At 35.0% G+C, this 19,313-nt stretch overlaps 1 protein-coding gene and 1 long non-coding RNA gene across 2 annotated transcripts in view; one reads left to right on the forward strand and one right to left on the reverse strand.

Annotated features, from left to right (window-relative positions):
* The window catches only part of LOC135733724 (Fc receptor-like protein 5), a 93,019-nt gene that overhangs the window by 13,877 nt on the left and 59,829 nt on the right, over window positions 1-19,313 (forward strand). The window lies entirely within an intron of this gene.
* Window positions 70-4,581, reverse strand: LOC135734095 (uncharacterized). The gene is made up of 5 exons (XR_010527152.2): window positions 3,969-4,581; window positions 3,349-3,396; window positions 2,298-2,365; window positions 1,278-1,394; window positions 70-582 (listed from the first exon to the last, which is right to left on the reverse strand). It is a non-coding gene; the product is annotated as an uncharacterized lncRNA (long non-coding RNA).

Below are 19,313 nucleotides of genomic sequence, written 5' to 3' on the forward strand. Positions count from 1 at the left end.
TTGAGAAGTTAACACAAAATAATCATATATCTTAGGGTTTTTAACATTGTGCTTAACCCCACACTGTAAAAAATTTCGCCGTAATTTTACGGTAAAGTACTGGCAGCTGGGGTTCCAGCAGTGAACCGTAATTTTACGGTTTCATTACCGTATTCTAAATTACGGCTGTTCTGTAAATTAATAGTAAAATACCGCAAGCCTGTTTTAGCTGTGTACCGTAATCCTATGGTTTCATTACCGTATTCTAAATTACGGTTGTTCTTTAAATTTACGGTAAAATACTGGCAGCAGGGTTTCCAGCTGCATACTGTAATCCTACTGTTTAATTACCGTATTCTAAATTGCTGCTTTGTAATTAAATAATAGAATGGCAAAGATAAGATGAGGAACCATAAAATTACCAAATAGGTTTGTGCAAAAATAACCCAGTCTATAGACATATTTAAACAAATTCAAGTTTATTATAATTTTTACACATCAATTTTGAGGTCATTGAAAAAACTTTTGTGAAAACTTGGGAAAAATGGGCCAGGAACATTCCACAAAGAGTGACTAGCTCTTAACAGGAACAGGTCAGGTAGTCTGAAAGATAAACATAAAAAAAAAAACTTTGTAAGCAGTGTGCTAAAAGTAAATTTAACACTACACGTGGCAGTAATAGTGTGTCTCTCATCATTTACTCACGCTCATGTTGTTACAAACCTGATTAAATATTTTTGTTCCGATGAACATGAAGGAATATATTTTGAGAAATGTTTGTAGACAAACCGTTCATGAGCCCCATTCACTTCCATAGTATTCTTGTTTCCTACTATGGAAGTGAGTGGGGCTCATGAACGGTTTGTTTACAAACATAACTCAAAATATATTCCTTCGTGAGTGCAAAAGTGAGTACACCCTAAGTGATTCCGGTAATGATGCCATCTTGGACTCAAGAGTAACTGCACAACATACCCATGTCAACGAGTGCTCACTACGTTAAAACTCGTGTGAATCATGTGAGTCCAAGATGGTGCCGTTACCGGAAGCTAGTTAATACAGTTTATAAAGTTTAAAATATATTTCTTACACAATCACAACCATTACCCCAGAAGACCTTTATTAACCTATTGGAGCCGTGTGGATTACCTCTGTGAAGGATGAATGCACTTTTTTTGGGGTTAAAAGTCAGAAAATGTTCCCTGATCCCTGGACATTTACTTAAATAACTCTAGCATCGGCTCGAAGTTAAAGCTATAGTTCATCTTAAAATGATTTTTTTATGTTTATCAGCTTACCCCCAGGCCATCCAAGATGTAGGTGACTTTGTTTCTCCAGTGGAACACAAATGTAGATTTTTGAGTCCAACCGTTTCAGTCTGTCAGTTGTATAATGCAAGTTGATGGTAACAAAATCTGATATAGAAAAAAAAAACATGCACAGACAAATCCAAATTAAACCATGTGGCTTATGACAACACATTAATATACTAAGAAATAAAACAATTGGTTTGTGTGAATAATCGAACAGTATTTATATAATTTTTTTAACCTCAAATGGCACTTTTCCATTGCATAGTACCCCACGGTTTGGTTTAGTTTGGGTCAGCTTACTTTTGGGAGCTTTTCCACTGGGTGCATTGCGTAGTACCCGATACTTTTTCCGTACCACCTCGGTTGGGGTTCCAAGCAACCCGAGCTGATACCAAACGTGACGCGAAAACACGAGCGCGTCAGCATTATATATGCTTAAATGCAACTTCAATGAGGCTCAGCGCAGCGCATTCGACTGACGCCACGGGTCGGGTGTTTATACAGAAACTGTCATGTGAGACATAGGTAGTGATAATCGCGATGTGCAAACATCTATTTGTGGTGGCCAATTTTAATTTTGTGGTGGACTGAAAAATAAATAAATGTATGGGAATGTACAGCGACACTCTCACTTGTATGATGTCACAGCAGTAGGCAGCGCAAATATAACGAGACGCCTATAATCCCTCCCACTCCGAAGTGTTACTAAACTCGATGGAAAAGCTAACCACACCAAAGTGAGGTGAGATGACCCGACCCAAACTAAACTAAACCGTGGAGTACTATGCAATGGAAAAGTGCCATAATACAACACTATCCCCAGAGCAATACGCGCATTCACATTACCTTCTTATTCATCTAATGTTTAATAGCGGGTTGCCACCTACTGTATGAGGGCACATATACACTATATGGGGTTTCCAATACAGTTAGTGGTGGTATGCACCTCCCAACCTGCTATTAAACAGCGCATTGAGCACATTTCTCATGATGATGACGACTCACCTGCAGTGTTATTTGTAGATCTAGTCTCGAATAAGCAATGTGACATGGAACCAGCATTTGCAGACACACTGTTAGGAAAGGTAAAAACTGAAGTTAATATCAAGTTAGACACCTGCGTCCATATTTATCAAGCTTCTCAAAATGCCATTTTAGTAGAGTGCTGAGAATACATGAAATGTACTCCTACTTTCAAACTTAAAGGGATAGTTCACCCAAAAATGAAAATTCTGTCATCATTCACTCACTCTCATGTTGTTACAAACCCGCATAAATTTCTTTGTTTTGATGAACACAAAAGAAGATATTTTGAGAAATGTTTGTAACCAAACCCTTCGTGGACCCCATTCACCTCCATAGTGGGAAAAAATAATACAGTGGAAGTAAATGGGGTCCACAAACGGTTTGCTCAAAATACCTTCCTTTGTGTTCATCAAAACAAAGAAATTTATACAGGTTTGTTACAACATGAGGGTAAGAAAATGATGACAGAATTTTCATTTTTGGGTGAACTATCCCTTTAAAGGGATAGTTTACCCAAAAATAAACATTTTGTTATCATTTACACAGCCTCAAAGCCTGTTTGAGTTTCTTTATTTTGTTGAACACAAAAAAGATATTTTGATAAATGATGGTAAGCACACAGTAGACTGTACCCATTGACTTCCATAGTATTTATTCCTACTATAGAAGTCAATGGGTACAATCTACTGTGCGCTTCATCATTTATCAAATTATCTTCTTTTGTGTTCAATGGAGTAAAGAAACTCATACAGGTTTTGAACAACATGAGTCTGAGTAAATGATAACATAATGTTTATTTTTGGGTGAACTATCCCTTTAAGTTTGAAAGTGATTTGATTTGTGTGAATGAGCTGTGTTCTGACTTCGCTCAAACTGTACATCAAGTCAAAGTGAGGTCTGACTATTTCATTAGTTATTGCGATTTCATTTATCCATTGCATTATAAAGACCAACATGCTATTTCACTTTTGAGCACTTGACTTGTGTTTGGTTCTGGTGGCTGTGCAAATATAAACCAAGTAATACTTACTCTTGTCTTTAGCCAATATAAAACATCAAGACACACCAAGAAAGGGATCTGAAAGAAGTAACCATAAATATACGACAGTTATTAATTCAGAATGGCCTTTAGCTCGTTTAAGTTTACTGTAAAACGATAACGTTGTTTTTCATAAGAGGGACCTGTTGAACAAATCCCATATTGCAATACCTGCGTTATAATTAACTAAACAATGTCAAATACATTTAACAACAAGCACAACACATTTTTATAAAAGATATAAAAAAACAAATAAGTTAAAAGATCTCCACTAACGTAAGCTCACGAGCTCAGTCAATCTAGGCGGGAGCTGAACTAAGCCCACATTGCAATACTTGGAGAAAACTTGCGTTATAATTAATTTAACTATGTTAAATACTTTTAAGAACAAGCATAACACATTTTTATAGAAGATATAAAGACAAATAAAAGATCTCCATTAGCTCACAGCTGCGCCGAGCTCAGCTCACCCCACTCAGCGCTCGAACGACACGAACCAACGGTCAACATCAAGGTTTATTATATTAGACATATCGAAATATACTGACAACTGAATAAACATCAATGTGAACTAATTTCAGTAAAGTAACCACGAATGTAAAGAAACTTACCTCATAATACCACCGAAACACTCGTCTGAGGAGAACAGCGGTTAATCCAGATTGCGCGTCTCCTGGTTTGAATAATCACGTGATCAAAGCATTCGGTATACGGACACGCGCCTTACGCGCCTCCGCCAATAATAACATAATAAAAGTAAATAAAGATATAAAAGATGAAAGTAAAGTGCTTCTTCCAGTGCTGCTTCCAAGAAAGAAAGTTGCCTGTTTAGAGCCAACATAGAATATTTATTTAATAAAAACAGAAATATTAATCGACTTTTAATCAAACTAAAGGTTTCATTATCGTGCAGTGTGTCCTCAATATTATTTCTACGTATACGTTCATACAGATTTTGCCCGGTTTATTGAATGAACAGACCTTTTATGACATTATTTATGGTTATATTAAAGGAGTTATGCAGTCCAAAACAAACGTTTACTGTAGTAAAACCATGTTTTGCCAATCAATAAAGCAAGACAACATGGTTAATTTTCATAAGGGTCCTCGATTAAAGGTATGATGTAGGAACACATATAGGATTTTAACTGTTCTTTGCTAGAAGTTAACTTTGAATTGGAACAGTACTTGGCCATCTACTGATGACGTTTCAAAATTATTCAGTCTTTACAAGTCCAGACAGAAAATGCATATTAATAAGTGGCCAACACATACCACTCAGTAATTTCAGTGCAGTTCCTCCCCCACGCTCACCACTCATGCAACCATTTACGGCAAGAAACTGTAAATTTATAAAACAGTTCAGTACCGTAAAATTAGGCCGTAAATTAACGGTAATTTTTTACAGTGCAGGTTATCTTCATTAAAGTCAGATTTTAACCCCGACGGTTTCAGCAGTTACAACATAAACAAAGGCTTTCGTGGAACACACGTAACTTCCGGTAAACTCCGCTAAGAATAAATAACAACAAAGTCCTTTTAGATTATTTTATTTCTGATAACAAGCTAAATAAACAACATGTAGATTAATATTTCATAGCTAAAGCGTATAAAAAAACGACACTGAGCTAACGTTGCTGTGTAAAATGTGTACTATAATGTATACAGTGTTAACAACAAACCGGCTGACAAACCTCCCTTCACACAGTCTCCCCTGTCTTTAGGAAACCAAAACATTTGCTATTTTTGACATGGTATTTGGTCCAGAGTTCATTTTAGCCACTAGTCAGACCATTAACAAACAGAAACCGGAAGTAAGGTTCCGACCAGACATGTAACCCAACAACGCACGTGCATCTGATGAAACCGTCTATAGGACAATGTTTTACACTTCTGGTGCCCACTGCACGTCCTGCTCACTCCGTGTCTGAATTCATTCACTCCTTTAAGTGGACTTTAACTGTCTTTGAAAGCTTAGTCATTGACTTGTTGCTCTGTCAGGCGGTGATTTAGTAGTCATCATCTCCTAAAACAGTTTTAAACAGTTGTCATAGGCATCATAATAAAGGTCTTAATATTTTAAAGCTGTAGTCTGTAACTCTGGCCTCTCTATCGCCATCTCTGATTGAAATATAAAATTGCAGTTATTTGCGGAGTAATGTTGTGTGCATGCGTTGTGCTTTGCCTTGCAACTCTGTGCAGATGAATCTGATGTCTGTGATCACTAGTGATGTTACGTTCATGAACGAAGCGTTTAAGGTGAACATGTCGCTCTCGTTCGAGCAATCCAATGACTCATATTTCTCATTCATTGAAATCTCCCTCCCTTTTTGAGGAGCAGGTACAATGAGGCCCAGCCTTTTTTCTCCCTTTTACAACAAGGACAGATGAGATGAACTATAACTGTATGTGTGTCTTAATACATTACCAATACACAAGAACATTAACTGTTTTCTCTCGCCTGATAAAATCATGCTCATTATTTCACATTTTAAGCTTTATTAAAAGCCTAATGAGTTTTTGTAAGAAGTCTATTTCATTGTCTTATAACACATAAGACACACATCTTAGCCACCTACTGGTGTATTTTTGTAATATAAAGAAATGGTCACTAAACAAATCAGTGATCAAATGGGAATGAATCATTTGTTGAATGAACTGAAAATGAACGATTCACTTAGATGAATCAAAATTCCCACCACTAGTGATCACTGCATGTGAGCGGATCTGCTATTATACATCCATATGACAGAAGTACATCCTAGAACATACGCATCTAAAGAAAACGACCGACCTGAACCCATATTAGTTATCAATTTTTCACCCATCCAAGCCTGTGGGAAACACTGAAGTCAAGTAATATATCTGCCGCATTTGTGAAAATGAAAAAGCAAGAGTTTCAACAGATGCCTAACCGGTTCAGATGAAGCTGTTTCTGCTTCAGTATTTAATCCCTACTAATGTTGAAAAGACCGGGTGATATTAAGCGGGTGTGCACACCAAAGCATTCAAAAGGGGCTGAAAATGCCAGGTGGACGCTGAATGTAGGTGCTAACCAGCTCAGAGTGTGATGTTTGTTATGATACTTCAGCTTTGTTTATCAGTCGTTGAACGATGCACCGGTTGGTTGTTGATATATTTTTCTCGCCTCCCCTCCACTGTGATTGGACGGCCGAGTGAGAAATGACATTGACAAGCTAAGCGTTTCACCCAAAGTTGAAAATTGTTTAACTCTTGAGTGCGGATAAACCACCAAGCACCAGTGCTCAGCGCCAGCTGCTGGTGCCTAAAAATGATCAGATGTAGGTATATCTGGAGCCATGAATGGAAGCAAACATTTTATTTGGATGTCATAATGCCTTTTACCTTGAAATGTCTCCGCATTTGACAGCTTTTATACACAGCCTATATTAATAAAGTAACGTAGCAAATAGTGAATGAGGGTATGGGAGGCTTTTTAAGACACAACCACAGAAACTATTGGATGTGTAAACAGTTGTTTCAGCATTTTAGGATAAAGTCAAAGAAAGTAATATCAAATGGTGTTGGTAAACGAATGAAATGAAGTAAAAACCTCCCAGAAGACTTAAAACAAATGATTTGTGTGGTGACATTTTCTCTCAATGATGCAGAAGCGAGACACAAATAAAGCAGACGTGCACTTTATTTATCTAAATAAATTAACAGTGCTGTATTTATTCAGTCATGCTGTTGAAAAAAAAATATGCAAAATTAAAACATTAAACCAGACTTTAGTAATGTACATTGTGAAACGGGAGGTTTTTTTGACCCCTTGTAAAGTATGAAATGTTAAACAGATAACCCCAGAGTTACATTTACAGTGTTTATAATGACATGGAGTTAACTATTTCGGTAACACTTTAAAATAATGTTCCATACCTAATAGGCAGTTACACAGGAAGTAATGCAGAACAAATGGTTAGTGCTGCATTAACACTGTTATCACTACTGTTAACTAATAAAGAAGAGCGATTAACTAATCAGTAGTTAATAGCATACTAATGTTTGGCTTAAGTAACAATTAGTTACTTATTACTTATTTAACAGTCATTATTAACTATATACACATGTTGAATAAATCCTGGTGAACAATACATTAACTAAGACATAATTAAAAAGACTATAAATTAACTACATCTTAACAGTTGCTGTAAATTAATTATGATGTGTGTGCGTGCGCAGGAATGATGTAGGTATGATGACAAAATTTTCAAAAACCCCTAAGCTCAAAATTTATCAGATGACTAGACAGAGCAGACATTCCCATTTACAAAGATACCTGGATTGTAAAAATGCGTTGAGGATTGAGAAAGTTATGATATTTTTTATACTAGAAATCAAATGAAAAAATTATATATGGACGTCTATGGAATGTGTGAGTCCAAAAATGCTGCTTATTCACATGTTTTTGCTTATAATTTTCTAATTTCATCAGATATTTGCATTAAATTTTAACAGAAGGTAGAATTTTGTTAGTTCTTTCAAATTAAATCATGAACATTGACTGTTTTAGTCGGAATGGGCATCAGACTTTAGTTGGAATGAGCATCGGACCCATGGTAACCATGGTTTTTAGATGGATGCCTGCAGTGGACGTTCTGACATGACGTTCACTGTAGTCTATTACCAGAAACATAATATGCAAATTTCCGCAATTTATTTAAATACAATCTCCTCCATAGATTTAGATTACCGTGTTTCAGTACCAAGATAAAATATATTTATTGTGGTCCATCTACCTTTTATTAGGGTCCAGAGTTAAGTGGAAGCACACCGACCGTTCAAACTGATTTTCACGCGTTTTTTTGCTGCAAAGGTCATTCATGGAGCTATGATACAGGACACATGGTTCGGCATATTTTAACCCCTTATGTGGCGCAAATCCCGTTTGAGTGGGGGGTGACAATGTGATGTACATCTTTAAATGAATATTTCCCTGGGATTTTTTGGGCTAGAAGCCTTATCTTGGTCTTGTTTTAAAGAAGACAATTTAGGGATTTTCACAGATGTGTTAGAAGGTGAAAATATTAAATATAAATATTATTATAGCAGTTTACCTTTATTTTAATATATAAAAATAATGCAATAACATATTCATTTTATAAATAAAATGTTAAAAATTTAAATGTTTCACACAATAAATAATGTAAACATGAAGCACTATGTCCCAATTAGTTGTGATCCAAATTAAGTTAAAATCACAAAAAAAAAGAGGTTGTGTCACACTTTTAGTGGTTTTACCAACAACTGCCACTAGATTTTGCTGCATACTCTTGTATACTCACAAACTAATAAATAACTGTCACCGCATTATTATTAATGCAAAAAGGTTTTAAAATATTAAAACTACAATCTGAGAGCTTTCTGTTGATATATATAGCTTGTCATGATTTTTTAGGTTTAGAGTAGGGGTTTATTCAGTGGTGTAGTGGTGCCTGGAGAAGTGGGTATACTCTTAAGTTATGCCTTAATTTTTTAAAAGTAGAAGTGGTACCCATGCCATCAAATAAAGAAGTGGGTATACCCTGCACTACACCACTGGGTTTAATGTTATAAATATGCACAAACAAATTTGGCCTACCTGTGGTCCCGTAACCTTTTAGAAACTCTCATGTAGTACGGCTGGTGAAACTCTTTACAGACATGCAACTCTCTGTTCTCTTAATCTCTTCATCACAAAGGCTTTGGGACTGTTAGCCTTAAGGCTCATATCACTGAGTATCTGCTGAAATATATGATGTAATGTATACATATTATGTGGTTCTAAGATTGTAATTTAATATTAATGTTTAGTATTATTTTAAAGGTCATGGTGCGATGAGTAAAAAGGTCTCATTTCTATAAGTCTAAGATATGATGGATTAAGGTTTTAGAACTTTGGATAGAAGATGCATTTCTTGTAGAGGTGGGGTTTTGCTTTGATATTTCTGGCTAGTTTGACCAGTTGCCAAGATACTCCTGGCTAGTTTGACCAGGTGCTCTTTAGTATTACTTGGCACAGGTAAAAACTGGATTTTGACCAGGTGTTCTTTAGTATCACTTGGTACAGGTCAAACTAGATTTTGGTAGTTTTCTCAAGCTGTGTATAAAAGGTGGCCTGGCAAAACATTCTGGGGAGGCATCCTGTAACCAGGAGCTCCCACACTTTGTGTGTAGCCTATACAAACCTTAGGGAGCCATTCTGTACCCAGAAGCTCCCACACTCTGTGTGTGTATTAAAACATCATGGAAGAAATCTGCAACAAGAATCTTCCTACACCATTTTAGGTGTATTATATTCATGATAGAAGTACTCTGTAGCCAGAGTGTCTATTGCCAGGTATGACTTTGTAACTTTTGCAAATGTTGATCATTTTAATTGGAATTGAATCATATTCTGTATTATATGATATTCTTTAAGCTGGAACCTGCCTGGTATAATAAATTGTTACATTTGATTCATCTAAATTCTTCAGAAGTTGTATTGATTTATTTGAATTCTTTCAGAAATTATTATTTCCAGTAGATTAGAAGGAGTCTGGTATTACCGCAAAATAAGTATGTCAGGATATGAGCACACTGGTGTTTTGATGTTGAATGGAGCATGGGGCACATTCACCAGGACTCTCAGATTTATGTCTATCACCTGCCTTAGCAAGTTGCATGATCGTGACTAAAGTAACTATTTTTATGACCGGAGCAAGCATGGGGCGGCCAGACGTAAAAATATTGGTAACACTTTATAATAACTTCACACTATGAAGCATTAGTAAAGCATTAGTTAAGCATTATTAAATAGTCAATTCATAATTTATTAAACATTAATAGACATTAGTAAATAGTTTATCAATGCTTTATTCTTGATTTATAAGCATATATATAATGTGTTTAATGATTGTCTTTTCATGCTTTATTAATTATCAATTCATCATTTCTAAAATAAGTATTACATTATTTACAGACCAGTTTTTAAGATGTTGTCAGTGGTTCATAAGATCATTTAGGAAGTGTAAATAAATTATTAATAAACTATTTAAACATTCATTTATACATCTTATTATTTAGACGTATAGTAATAAGTTAGTCAGTGTGTTAATAAATGCTTCATTAACACATATTCCTACTGTATTCATGATTAATTTAGGTAGTTATAAAACATTTAGAAGTGGTCAGTTAACTATTTTTGTGAGCTCATCTAAAGTGAGGACTATTTATGCTTTGTAAAGCTTTTATAAAGGAGATTTAAAGTCTCCATTATCTTTTAAAAAGGAAACAAACACAACACAGAGTAATGCAAAACATGAAACATATTTATTTCAAGATGCAAAAATTACACTGTACAACTGTACACTTCCAACGTGATCTCATGAGAATATGTGTGTATTTTTAAGTTTCAGTGTGGTTGTACCATACGTACATTTACTTACATTTAAATGACAGACAGGACTAATACGTAAAATAATTACGTATTTACAGATTTACAAACGGTACAAATTTGCACGTAAGTTATTCTTATTCATAAATATTAAAATCGCAGGCATTAACGTTTCTTACTCATATTAATGACATGTTTTCAGTCATATTGTCTGACTTATTTAAGACAGTTTATCCATTTACTTAATGAAATGATTATGATATTCAGATAATTTTACAATATTTATCATTTTAAAACTTAAAAAAAATAACATTTCTGTATTTATTTAACTATTTTTTAATATTTAGTTTGCCATGACAAACAAAAACGCGTTTTCCCTATGCAATACGTGTCATCTATGCAATACGTTATTATTACTACTAAGCAACAATTACACCAAAATACAACATAAATTCACAAAAGATGTTACTTTTATTCATTTGCTGTAATCCACATCTTTAAAATTCATACGATTCGGAGAAATAGATCCAAATTCAGCCCTCGCGCGTTCGTCATAGGCTAATATAAATTTGATTTCAAATATCCCGCCTCAAGAAGCTTTACGGCAGTGATATCAAAAGCTCATTGGCTCTTTGCGTGCCACGTGACATATTTGCGTCATTTCCATTTCCGTTGGTGTACTGAAATGTAAAAAAAAATGCGTCGTGACAGAAGGAAGGCGGATCAAAGTTCTCTTGGATTAAAACTTTAATACTTTTCTTTACTTTACTTCATATACTCCAGAGAGGACCTTGGCATTAAAGAACGTTTCAAACATTCCAGACCAGAAGTGCAGATTCTGGACATGTTTCAGTCCATTATACAACTTTTAAAAAAATATTTATATATTCACTTTCTTTGTTGTTGTTTATTTATTGTATTTTTTATGATATAGCAGAGGTTTATTTTTCCTTTGATATGAAGTGTATTGCACAGTTTAATTTTTGCATCTTGAAATAAATATGTTTTATGTTCTGTATTACTCTGTGTTGTGTTTGTTTCCTTTTTAAAAGATAACGTAGCCTTTAAATCTCCTTTATAAAAGCTTTACAAAGCATAAATAGTCATCACTTTAGATGAGCTCACAAAAATAGTTAACTGACCACTTCTAAATGTTTTATAACTACCTGAATTAATCATGAATACAGTAGGAATATGTGTTAATGAAGCATTTATTAACACACTGACTAACTTATTACTATACATCTAAATAATAAGATGTATAAATGAATGTTTAAATAGTTTATTAATCATTTATTAACACTTCCTGAATGATCTTATTAACCACTGACAACATCTTAAAAACTGGTCTGTAAATAATGTAATACTTATTTTAGAAATGATGAATTGATAATTAATAAAGCATGAAAAGACAATCATTAAACACATTATATATACGCTTATAAATCAAGAATAAAGCATTGATAAACTATTTACTAATGACTATTAATGTTTAATAAATTATGAATTAACTATTTAGTAATGCTTAACTAATGCTTCATAGTGTGCAGTTATTATAAAGTGTTACCAAAATATTAGTTTACCCGGCAACCTCTGACTAAGACCAGACTGGCAATTTTGTGTCCGTGAGATATACGCAACGGCCGGCGTATACTCTGTGCGATACCGGGTCCCTAATGAACGAATAACTAAGACTATGGGAATTTATAAATAATCAAACATCTAAATTATGATCAACAGATAATTGGAATAATGCACTAAATTCTTAGTATATAAATTGGAGTCAGATTATAATTTAATCACAGAGATCAGAGAAATAAATTTAATAAATGGAATTATTCTTCTAGAAGCGCTACGGAAGGAAAGAACACGTGATGCCTTCACTACGCCATTGGATACCTTCCTTGGGCCAGTGGGTGGCGTCTTACACTCACTATGTCATAATTTTCCCCAAATGGTAATGAAATACGAGAATTTTACACTATTTGAGCTTTCCAACAATATATAGTTCGTCACGATTTAGGTCTAGAAAAGGGTATTAGTGTTACAAACACTAATGTGGACAGCACCACTTAATATTCATAGTAGGAATGAATATTCACCTAACAGTAATATCATATTCTGATATAAGATATAAAGTGAGCAGACGTTCAAAATCAAAATATGTGATGTAGGATATAAGATATTTTATAAATCACACACTATAAATATGATAAAGATGCAGAAACAGATAGTTGCAGTAAAATAAGACTTTTTAATAATGTGAAGAATTCATTTCAAATGATTTGTAACCCTCTCCTTCTCCCTCCTTTTTTCAGTAAAGTAATATCAATAATCCGGTCTCTTTCTTAATTGTCTGGTAATATTCTATTCACAAAATACAACCAATAGTACGGTAATGCTAAAACGTACTTGGGAAAATAATCCCTCGGGCTTTATTTGCGATGGTCCGCCGATTAGAACAGGAAAATGCTCCACAGTGCTCTGGCACGCAACAAAACTAGGATTACGACCGGTTTAAGATGGCGGCCGTATTTCTCAGTCCACAGCGGCCAATAGGGCATCTAGTCTTCTATATGATATCTATGGCCGTTTCTCAATATGCGTCCTTGTCTGTACTTGTGTTCTTGTGGACTTGTGAAACGTCATCAGTCGCGGACCAAGTACTGTTCCAAATCAAAGTTCGCATCAAGCCCAAGTTCACATAAAATCCCCGGATGTGTTCTAGATCCGCCCATTTTATCGAGGATGCATCAGAGGAGACTTGTGTGGACTTATGACAGGGAAGTTTCCCAGAATGCATTTCGCGTCAGGAGTTCGTTCTTCCGAGTCTGAACTTGCAAGTTCGAACTACGAAGGACACAAGTCCGAGTTTGGCGTACTTGTTATTGAGAAACGGCTTATGAGTCACTCAGACAGCAAGTGCGCTGCGCGGCTAATATTAGAAAGAGCTGTTGTGTGATTAACTGAACACATCGATTCAACAAGAAATTGGAGTTATCTTTTCACAAACTGCTAAAGCTACAGAGAAGAGAAGCGAAACGAAACAGAGAAGAGATTTTGCTGCGATGCAAAGAAACAACCAAAGCCAGGCACATGGATTTACAGTTGCCATTTTGTGTTAAATAGTTAGCCTTTTTGAGTAAAATCTTATGTAAAATATCGCACTGACTACTCATAAATTAAATATTTAACATTTAGTAATCTGTGTAACTATTAAGTAGTTTTAAAGAATTTATTAAAAATATATACATTATGATGAGTCGTATGTTTCTACATGGATGCAGCAGAGGTTGCATAACGTTACTTTATGCCTTTACAGTACCATTTCTTTTATTTGTAATAGTGTTATAAAAGTACAGGATTGTGTCTTTACTAGGGGGTTACCATGATTTGTACCTTAGAATAAAGTTTCTTATAATTCATTGTGCTATTTACTAGTACATTACCATGTTTTTCACTTTAAAAGAATTGTCAAAATTGTAAGTTATTTCTTAAGATTTATGTCTTAAGTCCTGAGTAATAAATAATAAGTTACCGTGTTTTTCACTTTAAAAAATGGTCAAGATTTTAAGTAATTCATTAAGAATAGCGTGGTAATACTTAATTACTAATGGGTTACCATGATTTTCTTAATATTAAGAAATATAAGTCTTCCACACTTATAAACATCAATAAGGAGGGATATATCTAACAGAGGTTGAAAACATGGAATCTGTATTTTCTGAGGTAAGTTAGTTAGAGATTAAGAGGTGTCCTTAGGTTGTTTATGGTTAAATCAATAAGATAGAAAACAGAAAAAAAAAATGCAAAAAATTCAATGTATGGTAACATAAGAATTGAATCCTAGAGAGTTACCATATTTTACCCTTTCAGTGATGATAGGTAACATGAGTAATTCAAAGTAATTAAGTAAACATATTTTTTCAGATTGTATTATTTATAGTTACAGCAGTGGTTCTCAAACTGGGGCCTGAAGTAGTTTGTTTTAATCCGAATATGTGTATCAAATACTTTACCATTATGTTTTTATGTTTTTCTATATGGATATAACCAGTTATATGTATCACGTAGTGAACCATTGTGTTTGTAGGAAAATTACCAGCATGCATTGCAGTTTTTCAAAAAGTACATGTGGAAGGCAGTGGCGGCGTTTCACGAAAACCTAGGGTATGGCAAAAATTCTTCGTACAAGAAGGCCATTGAAATAACGAATCTATGGAACCACATTATATCTATGTGTACATACTCCACCAACCTGTACAAAATCATACTATGATTGCACGGATGTACACTTACTGACAACAATACGGAAGCAATGCAAATGAAAAACAAAAATAGAAATCATGGTTGTTTAAAATGCTTTTCAAATGTTAACATTCTTAACTAAGTGCAACTCCAGCAACAGATAAACTAAAACAAGATAATATCAAAACATACTGTAACATCCCTTCACAAATCTTGTCATGACAGCCACCAATAAACACTTATAAAAACACAAGAAAGACTTTTAATGATGTGATAGAGCACACGTAGTTAACCCAGCCAGCCAACAAACTTAGACTAAAACACTAAATAAAACTCTTAGTAAAACAGGGCTAAATGCAAAAACAAGTCTTACCTTTTGTCGTCGTGCAGTTTTTATTCCACAAGTCGCCATATTCAAAAACGCGCGCAAATAATTAATACAATTCACTTCGACTGCGCTACAATTTCCCAGTGTAAGAGAACATGTTTATATCCACAGAGAACAAATCATATTACTTCTGGAATAATGTATGCAATATAGCGCGAGTGTGGGGGAGAACCGTGAGTCTGTTTGAATGTTAAAACAAAAAAGGGAGTTTACTTGCGAAAATAAAGATTATAACAACAGCGGTCATCATGAAACCTCCTGCAAGGACTTCAAGCTGCACTGCAAGAACGACAGACTGATGACATCAAAGTACCGCGAGGGTGAGGCGAGAAATCATCGGAAGAGTTTGCTTTCAAACCGCTCTCGCGGCACGTTGATGTCATCCACATGTCGGTTCCTGTATTATAGCATGAAGTCGAGCAAACGTGTAAATTATCCATATTAGTGATGTACCAATGTTCCGATATGTTCTACTGAAAATATTTAAAATTATCTTTAATGAGCATCATTATAGCCTGTTGATTTCTGGTGTTTTGTCTGAATGCTAGGGTATGGCAACTGCCATACCCTGCCATATGCAAACGCCGCCCCTGGTGGAAGGTCTACATGTCGAGGGTATGTCCCAGGAATGTGACCACCATGTGTTTCTATATGATATAAACCATATGTTTCTTCGTGTTACAAACCCTTGGGAACAGAAGCATATGCTAAGGTCAATGTAAAGGTCATGGATTGCGTGCGAAGACAGGCTTAAATACTGTGGTACAGGGAAAAGTTTTTTAGTGAGTATTGGCGTTTTTGCCGGACTGCTCGGCTTTTATTTGTTTACAGAATCAGACTTTAATTATTGGTATATGACTGTTGATATGTAGTTAATTCATAGTTACTTGAAATAAGTCTTAGTTAATGTATTGTTCACCAGGATTTTTCAACATTGCAGTAGTTAATATGTAACCAGTTGTTACTTAACCCAAACATGCTATTACCTACTGATTAGTTAATCGCTCTTCTTTATTAGTTATCAGTTGTGATTTCAGTGTTAATGCTGCAATAATCATTAGTTCTGCATTAGTTCCTGTGTATTTTTGCAAACTACTTCCTCTCATCGCTACTTTTTAATGGTTTGGAGAACAATTACTCAGAGTTGCCCTCTGTCGTTTCACAGAATTATACAACAGAGAGCACGTCAAGCATAAAAGCCTCGTAGGTTTACTGGGAGCGCGCAGGTTCAAGGCGTAGAGTAAAGCCATGTGAATTGCGAAAGTGTAAACAAGGCTTCATCTGAACAAAGCTAAAGAGAAAGCGACTGTGTGCTGATTCCACCGATTGCCACTTCAGGTGTCAAATGGTCTTTAAAGAAAAACACCACCATTTTTCAATATTTTACTATGTTTTTACCTCAACTTAGACAAATTAATACATCCCTATCTTTTTTCAATGCGTGCCCTTCATCTTTGTGCAGCGCAGTAATATTGACGGAAGTTTGAGCAAAAGGGGGAATGGTCAGGAGTGATGATGTTACTGCGCGCCAAGGTCGAAGTGCTGAAAACTAAGTGCTACGCCAAACAATATAGTTCTCATTTTTTATCCGCTTAAAAATCGCCACATTTTGTGCCACCATACTTACTCGTGTAGCTACTCATGTAACAGTTTTTAAATAGGAAAAACATGGAAGTGTTTGGTGGCTTCTAAATTAATCCCTGTTCGGATCCTAAGGAATGAATAGTGCTAGGCTAAATGTCAACACATTCACAACGCGCTGTGCAAAGATGAAGTTTACGCATTGAAAAAAGATAGGGATGTATTAATTCGTTTAAGTTAGGGTAAAAAATATAAAATAGTGAAAAACGGTGGTGTTTTCCTTTAAGTCAAAAGTGTAGGTTTATTTGTCTGCGTTCTACACTCCGTCTAAAAATGCAAGTGTGAATTTGAATTTCCTTTCGTGGCAGTTATAATAACACAAATCACATCACACCCAATAACTCAATCGCCCTTGCTTCTTTTTTCACTCCAACATTCCAATTATTCCTGCCCACTAAAAGCTGCACTGATATATTTGCTTACCCTGATAGGTTATCTATGTAAACGATTTAGAAAAAGTTTCATCGATTCACAATTTATATCATCGCTAGCCTATGAATCTACAATATGTATTGTCATATGATATCACCCATCCCTAACATGCAGTAACGTTAATGCTTTAAACACTTTGACAAGCTACTTTAATCAACAAGTAGCACATCATCAGCTTATTCCAGAAAAGTTGCAGATTTAAGCCTGCATGAATGTTGGGGTTGGGGTTTGTCTGGTCTGAACTAGTTGATGCATGAAAACCCCACCCTGATAAAGAGGTTGACTGGCTCAAAGTATTTTGAAAATACAAAAATACTCATCTTAAATGTATTTAAATACAAATTACATTAGATTTTTTCTGAAGGCTTTAAAATACAAAATATTTTGTATTTTAAATACATGTATCTGAAATACTGCCCATCCCTGCCTGTGTGTTTGTGCTCCTCTCTTCCTCCATCAAGGTCAGAGCAAACGTCCTCATTTTAAAGTTTCTGCTTACAGTTAACAGCAAAAGAGCGCTCACGCTTCAATATTTGACTGACAGGACAGCTGCCTCGGTGGTTGCCTAATTAATATAAAAGCCACGCCGCACTGTTATTTTTTAAAGTGAACAAAAAAGACAGTGCAGTGCAGCAGCTTGCGTTTGCAGGCGTTTAAAACTCGTCTGGTGTGGCCCCTTAGCTTGCCCTGATTTACATTAAAGAGAACATAATCTGACTTTCCAGGTTTAAGTGCTATAACTGGGTCTCCAGTGCTTCTATCAACATTGTAAAAATTATTAATAGAATTTTTTTTAAGGTAAGTGGTTGCAGTCAATTTATTTAAGCTACATTTAAACAATAGTTTTATATTTTATTTTACTTTACTAATCTTTTTTGTTTAAATGTAGCTTAAATAAATTGATTGCAACCACTTACCTTAAAAAAAACTGATTAAATTCAATGATCTTTTTTTTCAGTGAACCTAGAAAATGTAAAAATAACAACCAATTAGAGTAAACCATACTCTGCAAGCATGTGAAAAAAATAGGTAATTAAAATTTGGCTCCCCTTGTGATGTCAGAAGGACAAACAGCATAAACATACAAAAAATTTAAATAGGAGCAGAAAGCATCTAAGAGAAGAAAAAACTTTATAAAAACTTTTTAATAAAAAAGAACCCTTGACTATGTATACTGTGTTAGACTTGATTAGATTAGTTGTAGTGCATTAATGTTTTGCTGTTTTTTGTGTTGCTATAATTGCTTTTATTGTTACCTCATTTGTAAGTCGCTTTGGATAAAAGTGTCTGCTAAAAATGACTAAATGTAAATACAGTAATATAAAGAAAGAAACGTGATTTTGTATGCGATTTGGATAACATGGCATTGGTCTTCCAGTTGTGTGCAATATAATTTTAAAATGTTGTGCTGACGCTTAATATTTTTTCATTCACTCTTATTATTTTTTGATCTGTGACCACAATACATCAGGTGAAATATTAAGCCCATAGAGTGGGCACAACCTACTGTAACAACTTTTGGTTTTGGCACAATCATTCAAAAAATATTCGAGTTTGATTAATTGTACATTTACACAAGCAGCACAAACATCTCTGCTACAAATGAACACTTAAAGTTTGTTTATTGAACCCACCGTTCTCATACAATGACAGTGACTGAAGTGCAAATGTTATAACTTACCCAGGTGGTGTTAGGCTGAGGAAAACAGGCAAATGGATCCCAGTGCGGATAACAGAAAAATCTTTATTTAAATAGTAATGGGTGTAAACAGACAGTAGCACGTCTGGGCGCTAAGGCCACTCCGAGGCAGACGGCTGAGGCGGGGAGCACACTCAGACACTGGGGAGAACAGCCACACACGTTCGGGCTCC

Source organism: Paramisgurnus dabryanus, chromosome 3 (assembly GCF_030506205.2).
Source record: "Paramisgurnus dabryanus chromosome 3, PD_genome_1.1, whole genome shotgun sequence".
Lineage (NCBI taxonomy): Eukaryota > Metazoa > Chordata > Actinopteri > Cypriniformes > Cobitidae > Paramisgurnus > Paramisgurnus dabryanus.